The sequence below is a fragment of the Manacus candei genome, unplaced genomic scaffold, assembly GCF_025592945.1.
Source record: "Manacus candei isolate 608988 ecotype Guabito, Panama unplaced genomic scaffold, ASM2559294v1 h1tg000047l, whole genome shotgun sequence".
NCBI classification, from domain to species: domain Eukaryota; kingdom Metazoa; phylum Chordata; class Aves; order Passeriformes; family Pipridae; genus Manacus; species Manacus candei.
In genome coordinates, this window is record NW_026138095.1 from 6,787,107 (window position 1) to 6,800,332 (window position 13,226).

Below are 13,226 nucleotides of genomic sequence, written 5' to 3' on the forward strand. Positions count from 1 at the left end.
CAGAACTGTCATGAGCAAACACCAGAAGAGGCCCAAGCTGGATACAACTGGCAGTTTCAGCTGGTTTTGCCAGTGCAAGTTAAAAGCAGCTTAAATCAGGCATCAGAAACAGTGATTTGTCTGTTGAGCACATTTTACACTAAAAAAGAGAAACACATTCAAACAGCAAATACAGATGAACAAAGTTTCTTCTTTTTATTTTTTCAAGGGGATACTTTTCTTAGTGTAATTTTAAAATCAATAAAAGATCTCGAGTCACAAGAGAGGAGCCACATGAAAAGGTGGCTTTAAAAAGCACAAATTGATACTTCAAAGCAAACCTGCTCTAAGAGTACTTCGGTGCTTTATTTTTCATTGAATTTCTGTCAATAGGCAAGTCTGGTACACTGACTCAAAGCAGTCTTTCCAATATAGTTCTATGTTCTGTAAACAAAGCCATGTCATAGTTTGAAACTGCCTCTCCTCAAGATGATTTTACTTGGTGTTGGAAGTAAACACTACAGAAAACCTGCCCCCTTCTCTTTAACATTAAGGACCACGGCAAAGGTTTTCCTCAAGCACTTTCATTCCTTCTCAGTTTTCTCAGGAGGATCTTTAACTTTGCAACAAGATGCTAGATCTGAGTTAAAAAATAGAAACTTAAAGCCTCAAGTCACAGAAGTATCACATGATTAGCATTGCCTGAGTGCAGGAAGATGAGGAAATGCAAAGAGAAAGACAACATGAACACAGATCCAGAGATCACACGCTACATGCACACGTAGTTACAGTGAAGGTATCCTGAAAAACCCCAAACTAATTCTTTTGCTATGTCACTATGTTTGTTTATTTGAAGGATGATGAGAGGAATTGAAAAAAAGAGAAAGTAAAAGCAGACAAGAATTTGCAAGGGCAGGTCTTATTCTTACAAGTTGACTGGGAGTGCTTCAGAAAATTAAACTCTAAAGATCAGTGCTTGCTGCCTTTCAAAAACACGTGACACACCAACACCCTAAATCTTCCTCACTGCTGACTGATAGGTATGACAGAGAAAACCCTCAACACCTACTGAAATGAAATGTGGTAAAGGACAAAGAGAGCAAAATGTGAATCTCCTCAGTGAATCACAATGGTAATAGTTACCTGGATGCTCCTAAATTCCCAACCCAAGAGGCTGATAGGAATGTGCATTCCCCAGGTGCCAGCACTTCCACAGGGGAACTAGCACAGCAGCAGGGATACATCTACAGAACTTGAGGTGAGCAAAGATATGCACCTTTATGGCCCATTTCAGGATATTTTCAGCTGAAGAGACTTTAATACTTAAAAGATCCCACGTACTTTCACAGGGATGGAAACGTTCAAGCTATCATTGGTGTAGTTACTGCTTTGGGCTTCCCTGTATTTATTTACAAGCTCTGTTCCAGTGAGCACAACAGAGTTCAGTCACTGAGGAGGAATAATCTGAGCACAGGTCACGAGCAGTTCAAGCGTGGCTCTGTTACAGGCTCTGAGGTAAGAGCTCACACGGGGAGAGCTGACACGGATCAGCTGATGTTTGCTGGGCTGCCTTGGAGCAAACAAACAACCGTCCCACCCACTGCCCTGCCCATAGGACAGCGATCTGTGCAGGGCCTGATTCCTCCACAATATGGAATAAAGGTGGGTGATGTCAGCAGGAGCTCTGGGACACTGAACAGGGATGACAGAGATCAAAAGTGAGTTGCAGAGAGATCAGGGAGGGCACAGGCTGAAGCCCAGATCTCACTCAGTCAAGATTTTGGCATATGGCTTGAAGGCCCAGGAAGTTTGGCTGTTTGTTCTGTACCTCAGCTGCTTTCACCACTTACAACACAGGCACAAACGTGACACGTTTTGATGTGATTTCTCACAAGCCAAATCTCACACAGTGATGTGCATTATCACCATCAAACCTTTGGTAAGATCATGTACTACACACTGGTTTCATTACCATCAGAGAGCAGTTAAGGCACATGGTAGTCTGCTTTTCCAAAAAGAATGGGTAAATTGTAGTTTCATCTGAAGGACCTTACCACATTTTTGTGCTTTTGGCAGTTGGTATTAAAAATTATCAGAAATTCTAATGCCCAAATGTAAATTACTTTAATGAGTTTTATCTTGCTCTGAAGATATGCTAATAGATTTGGAGGAGCCAAATCACATCGGGCTTGGGGTACTCATTAATGCCTGGCCTGAAGCCAAAGCAGTGCTGAGGGATGCATTGAGCTTTGTGACCAGAGTGAAAAAACAGCTGGATAAAAGGCAGAGTGAGGTGAAGTGCCTACACATCTACATGTACAGCCTGTTCAGGGGACTTCTGCTGCAGTGGGGAACCCTCCACAGCTCCCCCCTCAGTGCCTTTGTTTGCTCCCAGCACTTTTTCCTGCTTCACACCCAGACTGCCGTTATCTGCACAGCCCGTTGTCCTTTCTAGGATCATTTTAACAAGCTGTCACAGCTCCATTCACACCCTGGCAGACATCCAACTCTCCATGCCCTGTGTTATGGACCAGAGAGCTCACACACACACAGTCAACCCTGTAAACACCCCTGTTTTCCCCTTTCTGACTCTTCCAGAGGCAACAGAACACGCTGTTTTCTTTCCAAAGCTCCGTGTTCCTGTATCATTTCAAGAGGAGTCACCTCCCCAACACAGATCTACAAAATCATTTTTTTCTGACAGTGTCAGACGCCGCTGGAGCTGCTCCCAATGCTTAGTCAAGCAAAACTGACTTGTACTGAAGTGCCTCAAATTCAGGACAACTTTGCGGTCACGTGCACGGGGCTGGAATTCTGGTGGCTGCTCTGAAGTCATGTAGTTATTATCATGACAACTGCAGAACAGTCCTGGAAAATTTCGGTTTTCAAAAAATCTTATGGCACTAATATCCATTAGTGAAATACAAAATCAAAAGTAAGTCAGGAACACACATGGGAAGCCTGTGCACTGGTGTATCTGCCTTTGATGTTTACATCTGACGTTGCTCTCCCTTAAGTCATTAATCCATCAAAATGAAAGAACTCACTAAGTAACCAAACAATTTTTTCTGCAAAATCTTTTAAGAAAACCATCCAGTAAATCCATCTATCCCATACCTCCAACTGGCCTCCAAGTGATTTCCAGATAATAGCTCAGATTAAAATTTATAATCTGGGTATTTAAAACACGGTGCTATGACTAAGAAAAATACCTGTTCTGAACTGAACTACAGTAAGATTTCCTGGTCTTACCAAAGCTACAAAATTTAATCTAAGTACCACATGCATCACTGAATTTTGCTTTGAAAATTTCCTCAAGTACAAATAAATAAAATTAAGTAACAAAATTAAACTTAAAGATTCACTGCTCCAAACTGGACAGCCTTCAAAGTCTGCAAAACATCTAAAACATTGATCTCAACTGTTCAAAAGTGCTGCTCTTTGGATAGGTCAAAACATAAAGCTTTCCTTTGCATCCAGTCCCCAAGGCTGCCACAGATCTAATCACTCTATGCCAGAGTGACTCTTCCTTTCACACTGGGGCATCTGTGCCTGAGAGGAGGAAGGAGGAAGGATATTTTTAGCCCCTGCATTTGAAGCCACCATGTGATGTCCTCAGTCTGCAGTCGGCCCTGCTTTACAGTGAGAGGGGCTCAAATGCTGCCAGGCAGTTTCCCCAGTTTGATAACAGGTCTCTTATCAACAAAAGCCCATCTGTTCCCATGGAAATGAAGAGGAGGCACCAGGGAAGAGTCACACAGCAAGGCAGCTCCCAAGTTTTAGTTAGAACAGTTCACACATAACAAGCATCCCCAGTCGTGTTCAATTCCATACCTAGTGAATATTTCCGAGCACAGTTTTTCCTTGGGAATTGTACACCAGATTGAGCATCTCAAAACCTCAAAACAACTTTCAGGAACACACAGGCACTAAACTGGAACATAACAAACAGATCTGGCTCAACTCTCAAGCTGACATCCAGATGCAAACACAAAACTAAACACAATGCCTTGAACGTCACGTGCTCGTGAGTTTAGCCAAGTTAATCATCATTCTTGGGTTTTGGAGAGACAAAACCCAAAAAACTTACTAAGAGAGGGGTCTGAATGTTGGCTGAGCTTCCTTTTTTCCCTGAACTTCAAGTTTTTGGGATTCTTGCTGCGCTCCCTGAAACAGAAAGTAACCCAACTGGTGCAGTACCACCTGTGAGCTGCCAATGTGGTTTTCCTCCTCCACGAAGTTGCATTGACACTGTCACAAAGAAAATGAAGCAGTATATTAAAAACATTCCCAAAGTCTCAGGAAAGTGCTCATGACACTCAAACTAGGGCAGGAATTAAAATTTATAAAGTGAACAAATGTTTTGAAGGCAGCAGTTCTGCAACTGAACTTGGAAGCCTGGGAATTCCTTGTCCCAGGATGGAATGGCCTCTGGGAGGAGAGTTATCACCCTCAGCAGAGGTGCTTTAACACAGTTTTTCATTTCAGAGAAAAATGGCTCGTTTTCTGCTCCAAGAAGAGTTACAAACTAGACACAAAGGAGCAAGCAAAATCTGCTTCAAGGTAAGCTATGCCTGGATTCAGCAAAGCAAGTTCACCACAGTCCATTCTGTAACATTTTTGTTCCCTGCAAATTTACTGTAAATGGCACCACAGGATATTCAAATTCATCATTTCAATGTTTTGCAAAGACAACCCAAAACACAGGGCCTGGTCCCCCCTGCAGCTCCCTGTCTGATCTCTGTGAACAAATGAATCCTCCCCCCTCTGGCTGCCTGTCACATCACAAGGTGACTGTGCAGCAGGAATGGCATCTTAAAGAAACCTGGAGGAATCTGCACATCAAAATGGCACTGTGATTCAGGCCATGCCAAATCAGTTTTTCTTTTCTTGATTTACTCGTGACACACAGTACAGTTAATTTTAACTGCAAACTTTCAATGTGAAAAGATACATTAGACAATTAAGGTGATGCAAGAACACATAACTGCTAAAGTATTTTAGGCTTTTCCTTCAATTCAACTTATCATAACAACACACAGGGAGTGCAAAATACCCACATTTTTCAGATCAAAACCTAAAGCACTACATTTGGACGTGCTTTAGGATGGTGCATAATCGCTCTCTAAGTGGATATAAAAGCTGTGAAAATACTTAACAACCACTGAGCAAATGTTACTGAAAAGAGCTGGAGAAAGACTGGTTCTTAAATTGCACTCAACTACCAAGTATTATAACATATTACCCAAATAATGGATGTAGATTATACCATAATGCAGCAATGTCTTATGGATACAGGCTTTCATGCTCACTCGCCCCAATTCCCATTATCACTGTAGAAATACTTCTGCCACCCATATTCTTTTAAAAGCACAAGAACAGCACAAAATACAAACTCAAAAGAAAATAATTTCAGAAAGTCTTCCCACCAAGACAAACATAAAAGCATAGGGGCCTTTCTTCCCCACTCCTCAGCAGTGCTTCTGGCAGAAGCCTTATCTGAAGTGACCACTGGTACTTCAGCACATGGACTTTGCACACCCAGAGCCTTTCCCACAACAGCCAAGCAGCTGGAAGGAGGCAAGGAGAGCAGGCTGGTGCCTGGGTTACACATTGCTGTCTTTAGTTTCTTTGAGAAGAAATTATGTCTAAGTTATTTCCATTCATCTTGAAGGGGCCTGTGAACTAGTCCAAGATAAAATACATGACAAAGCTGAGAGACAACAAACCAATGCCAACAGTGAAAGTCACAGGACAAGGCCACTGTCGGATCTGAGCTTCTCTTTCCAAAATCTATATAAAAATGTCCTCCCAGTCTATTGCACAAAACTACTCATCACTGGAGGTTTGTGCAATATAAACATTTATAGATAAAGTCAGGATTCTCCTGACCTTCAGACAGGGTTGATGGGGAGAAGTAGCTGGGTAAGATTACAGGAAATGACGTTAATTACTTTCAACTGCATGAAATAAAGGCAAGTTGTCATTACAATTCCATGCAATATTTCACCATGCAAAACTCAAATCCATAGGAGCACTGGCTACAGTGGTCAAGAAATCCACAAAGCAAGCACAGCAAAGTCTATTGTGACAAGGCACAATCCACAGAGAGGACTGAAGCAAGGAATTAGCACTCAAACTGCTTCAAAACCAACTTTCTTTTTTTTTGTAGGTAACACAAGAATACTTGAAGCAATTTTAAGTTAGCTGAGGCACAAACAAGTCTAGCCACAAGGACAGAACTCAGCACAGACTAACTCACCCTGCCTCTCAGGCCTTGCAAGTCTTGTGCTACCGTGTCCCCTCCAGCAAAAGTCTTCAGTTGTGAAGACTTATTTGTTTAAGATAATAGGAAAAACAGAAGTAAAAAAAAGAACAATCTAGACAACAATTCCCTTTCCCTATGGTTCACCTTTTTTTGGTTTATGTGGCACAAAGATGGAAGGAAAAAACCCAGTATTTTAGAGTATATTGCAGTGAGCTCCAAAATGTCTAACAGAGATCCTGGAAGGAGTCAATAAAGTTCAAGAACCTTTGCCACAGGTCTTGCCTCCAATGAAGTTTCCTTCTGTGTGTTAAGTTTGCACTGGCACAAACACAGAGGCAGAACGATAAAAAATTCCCCAGTCCTGCCTTGGCTGCTGGTGATGGATGGCAAGATGTCAGCCCCAGTGAGCACAGAATTCCCCCCAAATTTGTCCTCCCACTATCACCACTTGTGAAAAGGTTAAGCTGTAGGTACCACGAATTGCATATTTTCAAGAAGGCTGATGTAAAATCTCCCAAATAGAAAGCATGACAGCCTGCAGCAAAAAATCAGTATTAATGATTTTACAACCCAAACAAAAACAGCTTTACAGAGCCAGAAGTAGCTACAGCTCATGCTCTAATTAGGCTTCACACATCTAAAAGACCCCCAAGTGTTTCTGAAACAGCAGGGATTCCCAGAAGTGAGATTCATTTTATGTTCAGCAACTTTTATGGTGCTTAAGTGAACACAACTCCTGACACACTTCATAATGCAAAGATGACTTCAACACTTGATGCTGCAAGGAAGGCACAGTCTCATTTCAGTGCCTGATCAAAATGGACTGCAAATAAGTACCAAGCTTGTTATCACAGCCTAAGCTCCACAGCTCAGCTTGCACATGTGGACAGCAGAATGCCAAAGGATTCACAAGAACAGTTTCTTAAAAAGAGGAAGGGGAGTGTTGTTTTTCCCTAACACACCAATGGTTAGTTTACAGTGACTGAAGACCAGGACCAGGCCTTTGGTAAGGAGCTGTGGTGCTCAGGATGTTATCACGGAAACAGAAGACAAAACATCCTTCCTTAATCTCAAACCCCATCCCCACTGAATTTGGAAGCTCTGAAGAGCCCAGCATTTGGTGGTTTTCTGTTGTGCAGTGTGGATTAGTTCACTGAGCTACTAGTGGGGGTGGGCACTTGCTTGCAAATAAGTGTCTTTCCTCATTGAGGTTTTATTTAGCACTGCTTAATTTAGGTTTGAGCAGGGTCCCAGAAGAACCACCATGGGTGAAGCACACAAACTGAAGAACAGGTCAAGCTCTGTGAGAGCTCTCTGCCATCCTCCCTCTTTTTTACTTAGGAAAGAAAAAAAGCCTTGAATTCTGAGTACACACCTGCTCTATTTGGGAAAGGTTCAAAATCCAAAACCACACCCCAAAATAACCCAGATGCATATATGCACATGTGTACATAACCAACAGAGTATACATTGCCTTGAGCATCTAAATAAACCCTTGATTTTGAGAAGAAAGATTTTGAAAGAACTCCTTTTACCCAGTGGTCAGAGTAAGGTCTCCTGGTTTCTATTCCTGCATCTGCTGCAAACACCAGTGCCAAAAATTCCAGGTCATCTTACAAGAAGGGCTGTTTTGAGCTGTAACTTCAAGTTTAGCAAGATGGACACCAAGTATAAAACATCTGTTATCGTGTGCTCTAGACTATTTATCCAAGTACAACCAACCTTTCAAGCCTTTAATGAACTTGTGAGGCTTTTGTAAGAGCTCTTGGCACAAGCTCTGAGGGATGAAGGTCAAAAGTCACTCTACCAGAAAATGATAATAGAAGCTATCAAACATTTCAATAAGTGTTTCAGAGCTGCTTTCGAGTTGAACAGAGAAATACCAGGAGAAATAGCAGCAGTGGGCTTGTGGCAGTTTGCAAGAATATCAAAATAATATATTTCTCAATTTATACACTCTTCTCATCGTGCTGGGTCTGTTGTAAACCAGGACTTGATGGTGTGTATCAAACAAAACCAGCAAAAGGTAATGAAGAACAAGCAATCATAGCATGTTCTTGTCCTTTTAGAGCTTTACAAACAAATGAGGCTGGTCATATACAGTAAAAGTGAAAATACCCTGAGGAAATACTCGTCCCTGACAGCCCATATTCAGATTCACAGCTTGTGAACTCCGTTTGTAACCTGCTTTGCATAACAATTTTACTTGAATACCCTACAGTTCTTACTTTGTCCTACTATCTCTCACTAAAATCCACCTCTGGAGAACATATTTCTCACCATCTCTGAGGAAGCAGATACACACCTGTCCCAGACACAGGACAATTCCTCTGTGACTATACAGCAGAGCCAATAGCAGAAGGCAGAGTTCCTGGCTGGCTGTCCCACGTGTTGCCTTTAAACTCACCACAGCAGTCAGTGACCAAAACATTCTCCAGAGGACAGGAGAAGGTTTGCTTTTCACTGAGGACCGGGACAGTGCAACAGTAACAACAAGCCCTGGATCACCTCATGCTTGGTACCTCAAACCTCTACAGACATAAAATCCCCCAAAACTCCTCCATCAAGAATGAAAGATAAGAAATGCTGAAATTTAGAGCTGTCCTTTCTGTTCCAAATGGATGATGTGTACCATTATCTCTGCTACACTTCACTGCCCAAGAAAGCACCAAACCCAACACTCCATTCCTGAATTTTCACTCTTAATTACTGCTTTTCCTGGTACACAAACTCAGCAATTTACCTATCACTATTAACTGAGTAGGAACAGTTATTTGTGGAGTGACATCAAGCAGCTGCTCCATGTAAGAGGTTCTCTGTTTCAATCATTTATGCTTGTACACATCAGAGGTGCTGTGATGTACACAAATAACAGTAGGTTAAAGTTCAAAAGGATGTGTTAAGGGAGACAAACTGGTTATAAACAGCTGTGCAATGCAAACCTCCAAAGAAGGTGTGTGACTGCAGCCACTGAGGCTGAACATTGCTCAGCTCACTCAGTGTCCTGCAAAAATACCACACCAGGTAAGGCACCTCTAGCCCAGAGTGAAAAACCTGGGTGAGAGGAAAGATGGACAACCTGGACTTCATCTTGGACCAGAAATTTAGGGTATGTGACCAGAGGGCAGTTTCACAGCAGTCCTGTGGACTTTAAACTACAGTTTGGCTCCCCAGCCACAGGTCACATGCACAGGTCACAGTTCTTTGCATGCTGGGTAGGTATTACAGCCCTGTCTGTACAGCTCATGATGAGCTTTGCTTGTCTTAAGAACGTGACATCACCTTTATTTCAACCAATTTTCCACTGTAACATTTGGGGTATTTTCAGAGGAACTGATACCTGATGAATTGCTCCCCATCCTGTATTGGTGCAGTTGATTATTTCTGACTATGACAGTTCATTAATCCTCCTTGAACATCTTCCTGTTTTTACCCTTCTTCAAACCATCACGACAGTAGGTGTCACCTAAAGGAGGGCTCCTTGACTGCTTGTAAAACAGGCTGGCAATGGCAGTGGGCAGAGTTCAAGGAGATGGACTTGGTGATACAGGATATACTGGTGACTTTGAGTGACTAACTACGTGACTAAAGCCATTAGGAAAACTGAAGTCTTGATGTACTTTGAAAACCTGAAAAAAGTTAAAAAATGAACATGCCTTGCACTGACAGTCAGACTATTTGGTGAGGAGCAAGACAGACATCAGCACTGATTGCCTGCTACAAAACAAGCCAGCAGGGAAAAATGTAAGGGTTGTCCAAAAACCACTATCAAAACCCAACTATATTTCCATGGGAAATACAATTAGGAACATTATCTGGTGCATTTTAAAGCACACTAAGACACAACCCATAAAGGCCTTAAAGAAAACTTTCAAGAGTTCGAAATACTGACTTTCATTTTTTGCTTCTAAAAGAAGCAAATTAACTTGAGCTGCAGCTGCTTGATCTGGTTTTTCCAGTGAAAAAGCTTTTGCAAACACAGGAGCAAGGGGTCCAACATGCTTCCAAAGATCAAGATAAGAAATTCTTGCTATTAGTGGTAGTAATGTAAGTAAGGGGAGGTCAAAAAAGGCTTTCAACACAATTGGCACATATTTACAATACAGATAACCTTCAAATTCTTTTTTTTCTCTAAATGCACTGTTTTGTTTAAACTGTTTTATTACAGTATTTATTGCACATTCATTTTACAGTGCAGACAAGTTAACAGAGCAATAAAAACCTTAACTTTGCTTCATCTAGTTTTAAAATTTAAAAGCTTTTGGATTCTACTAGCATAGATCCTTGAGTTAAATATTGATTGTTTAATATATTATAGCATTGTAAATTTTACAGAACGTGAAACAGTCTTACTCAGCTTCTTGCCAAAAAGATATCAGGAATAATATTGACAACTAATTACCCGTAGGGCAAAGTACCCTAGGTTAATTACCCTGATAATGGCATATTAAAAAAAATGTATTTGAAGTAGCTATGCAACACTTTAGTTATTCTGGTATTACTGAACTTCTGTACACCTCTTATGGACGGGTCCTCAAAACCTACAGTTGTTAAGTCATGCCTTGAAAGGCAGAACACTTACTCAACTAAACACAGAGCTACAAGCTAAAATCCAGATCATTTAAGCCTGCCTTCAGGAAAAGGATATTTGCAGGCACCTCTCCAAAGAGCCAGCAATGAAACTGTTAATACTGATACTGCACACATCTTGACCTCGGAATTAACAACCTGGCTTGGTAATTCTTACTTCTGAGCATGAATTCCTGTCCAGCTACAAACCCAGACGCTGCACTCCCAGTTTGCAGCAGCTCCAGGTTTTGCAGCAGCTCTGAGTTGGTTTCTGCAGTGGCTGCACCCTCCCACCTGTGCTCCCCACAGTGGGAACAGGCACCTCTTTGGTTCACCAGACTGGAGAGCTGATGTGCAGAACAGTTCAGGGAGGGGCTGTATTTCTCACCTGACTGGTTGGCTCCACTGCAAGTGCAGGGGACAGTTCTGGAAGTGAAGCAACAGAGGAGATGGGAAGAAAAGGAATAGGGCAGGACTCCTTGGGTGACACTGCCAAGAAGGAAACACCCTTCATTCCAGTTTCAAAGGACAGAAAAAGGCCTGCTCTACAATTCTTGCAACAACCCACCCCAAAACTTATATGCAAGAGTAGTTCTACTTGCTCACAGTTTTATTTGGGCAGAGCTAAAACCAGTAGATTATGGGGAGAGGGGGACAAGAGGTCAAGAAGCAGCATAGGGGTAGTCCTGCACTGGGGTAACAAAAACCCAGGACTTACTGACTGCAAGTGGCAGGAAGGGAAATGGGGAAGCAGGGGTGAGGGACTAAGCCTCAGCTGAGTTATTTGTGTTGTCTGATGATAGGCTTATTTGGGCAAGTGTTAAGACTGTGGGTTTTTCAAGCCGTATAAAAAATGAAGCTGAGCCCTTTAATGGCCAAGGTGGAAAGAAGGGTCAGGTCAGCCAGGTTAAGCTGAGCTTCACACTGATCCTGGCAAGAGACACCTGAAGATTTCTGCAGCATTGATAGAAAAAAACCTGACTTTGCATGAAACAGCTCTCAGGTTCAGGGACACAGTAAATACAGGTGGGCTCATCCATCAAGTCTTTTTGTGCTCCATACCTTCAACAGTGACAGCTGCTGGTCCTCCTGACCAGTTTAATTCTTTAATTCTTTACAGGTTACATCACCAACATGCAGAGCAAAAGTCACCCCTTCCATCCAACTGCACACAGGAGAAAGTGGGGCTTTGTGATGTTTGAAATTATTTGTTAATACCAGTGCACAAAACTCAAACCTTCTACACACAGAATGTCAAGTGAGTGCTAACTGCAGTAACCTCTCTGCAGCAATTGAACAAGCAGTATTTCTATGAACAATCAGTATTTACTAATTTCTTGCACACTTAAGACACACATGGACTTTTCTGCCAGTCCCTGGAGTGTACTCTGCAATTTGCATTTGAAAGTACAGAAGAAGGAAAAGCCCACTTTCCACTACCCTGAGGCAGCTGCCACAAATGTCATCACCACTCAGGTCAGACCCTGCTGATCACTCTGGCCAATGAAGCTCAAGTTGCCATTTCCTCTTAGCACCAAAAAGCTTTTACAGCCTTAGTGATCTAAGAATAGTATTATCACAACCTATTTGAATGGCATTTTCCCCAACCTCAAAATACATCTGGAACTCCCCACACATGCATTTCAATCCCCACCCTACTGAGAAAAGTGAAATGAATGGTGTGGAAATCTTAATTTGAGATGAAATATGAACATTACTTTTAAAAGGACCACACAGGATTTTATGAGCAATTGCTGCAAAGCAACAGTGCCAACAGATCCTGGACAGGATCTGAGAATCTCTCCACAAACTACTGTCAGTCTGTGCAAAGAAGCCTATTGAAATAGATACATATAAAATACATACATTTCAATATGATATATTAATAACAAATATACATAATATAGAAAAATATATATTTCCTATTGTTGTTAGGACAGGCAACAGCAGTTGTACCTGCACCTTTGGGAAATTTAGCTTTGGCCATAAAACTTACCAGGTATTCTGAGGGAGAACAAAACAACATAAGTGCTTGTGGGACAGAAAGACACAGATTTTTATTAAACAGACTTCACAAACCAGCAAAATGGAAAAGACTAACTAGCAATAATTAGTCCAGAAAATAGAACTTAAAAACCCCAGCACTTTCTACTGCATTATGAAAAATCATCTTCCAATCTCCAGCCAACAGACACCACAAATTAAAGACTTGCCTCACCAATGCAGAGCTTCCACAACCCTGTTTGCTAGATTTTAATGGAAGATTCTTATAGACCTTGTTTATAGAGCCAACTCTGGCCCCAGAGGGACTGTAATCTCTCCTCTGCTTTGTCAAGAACCAAGTACAAGGGAGAAAAGAAGAAAAGTTTTGCGTTTGCCACAGGAATGGCTCACTGTGCTCATTTGAGTT

General features: G+C 41.8%; 1 protein-coding gene across 2 annotated transcripts in view; it reads right to left on the reverse strand.

Moving 5' to 3' along the window:
• The window catches only part of GRB2 (growth factor receptor bound protein 2), a 54,362-nt gene that overhangs the window by 10,825 nt on the left and 30,311 nt on the right, over window positions 1-13,226 (reverse strand). The gene's annotated exons all lie outside the window — the stretch shown is intronic.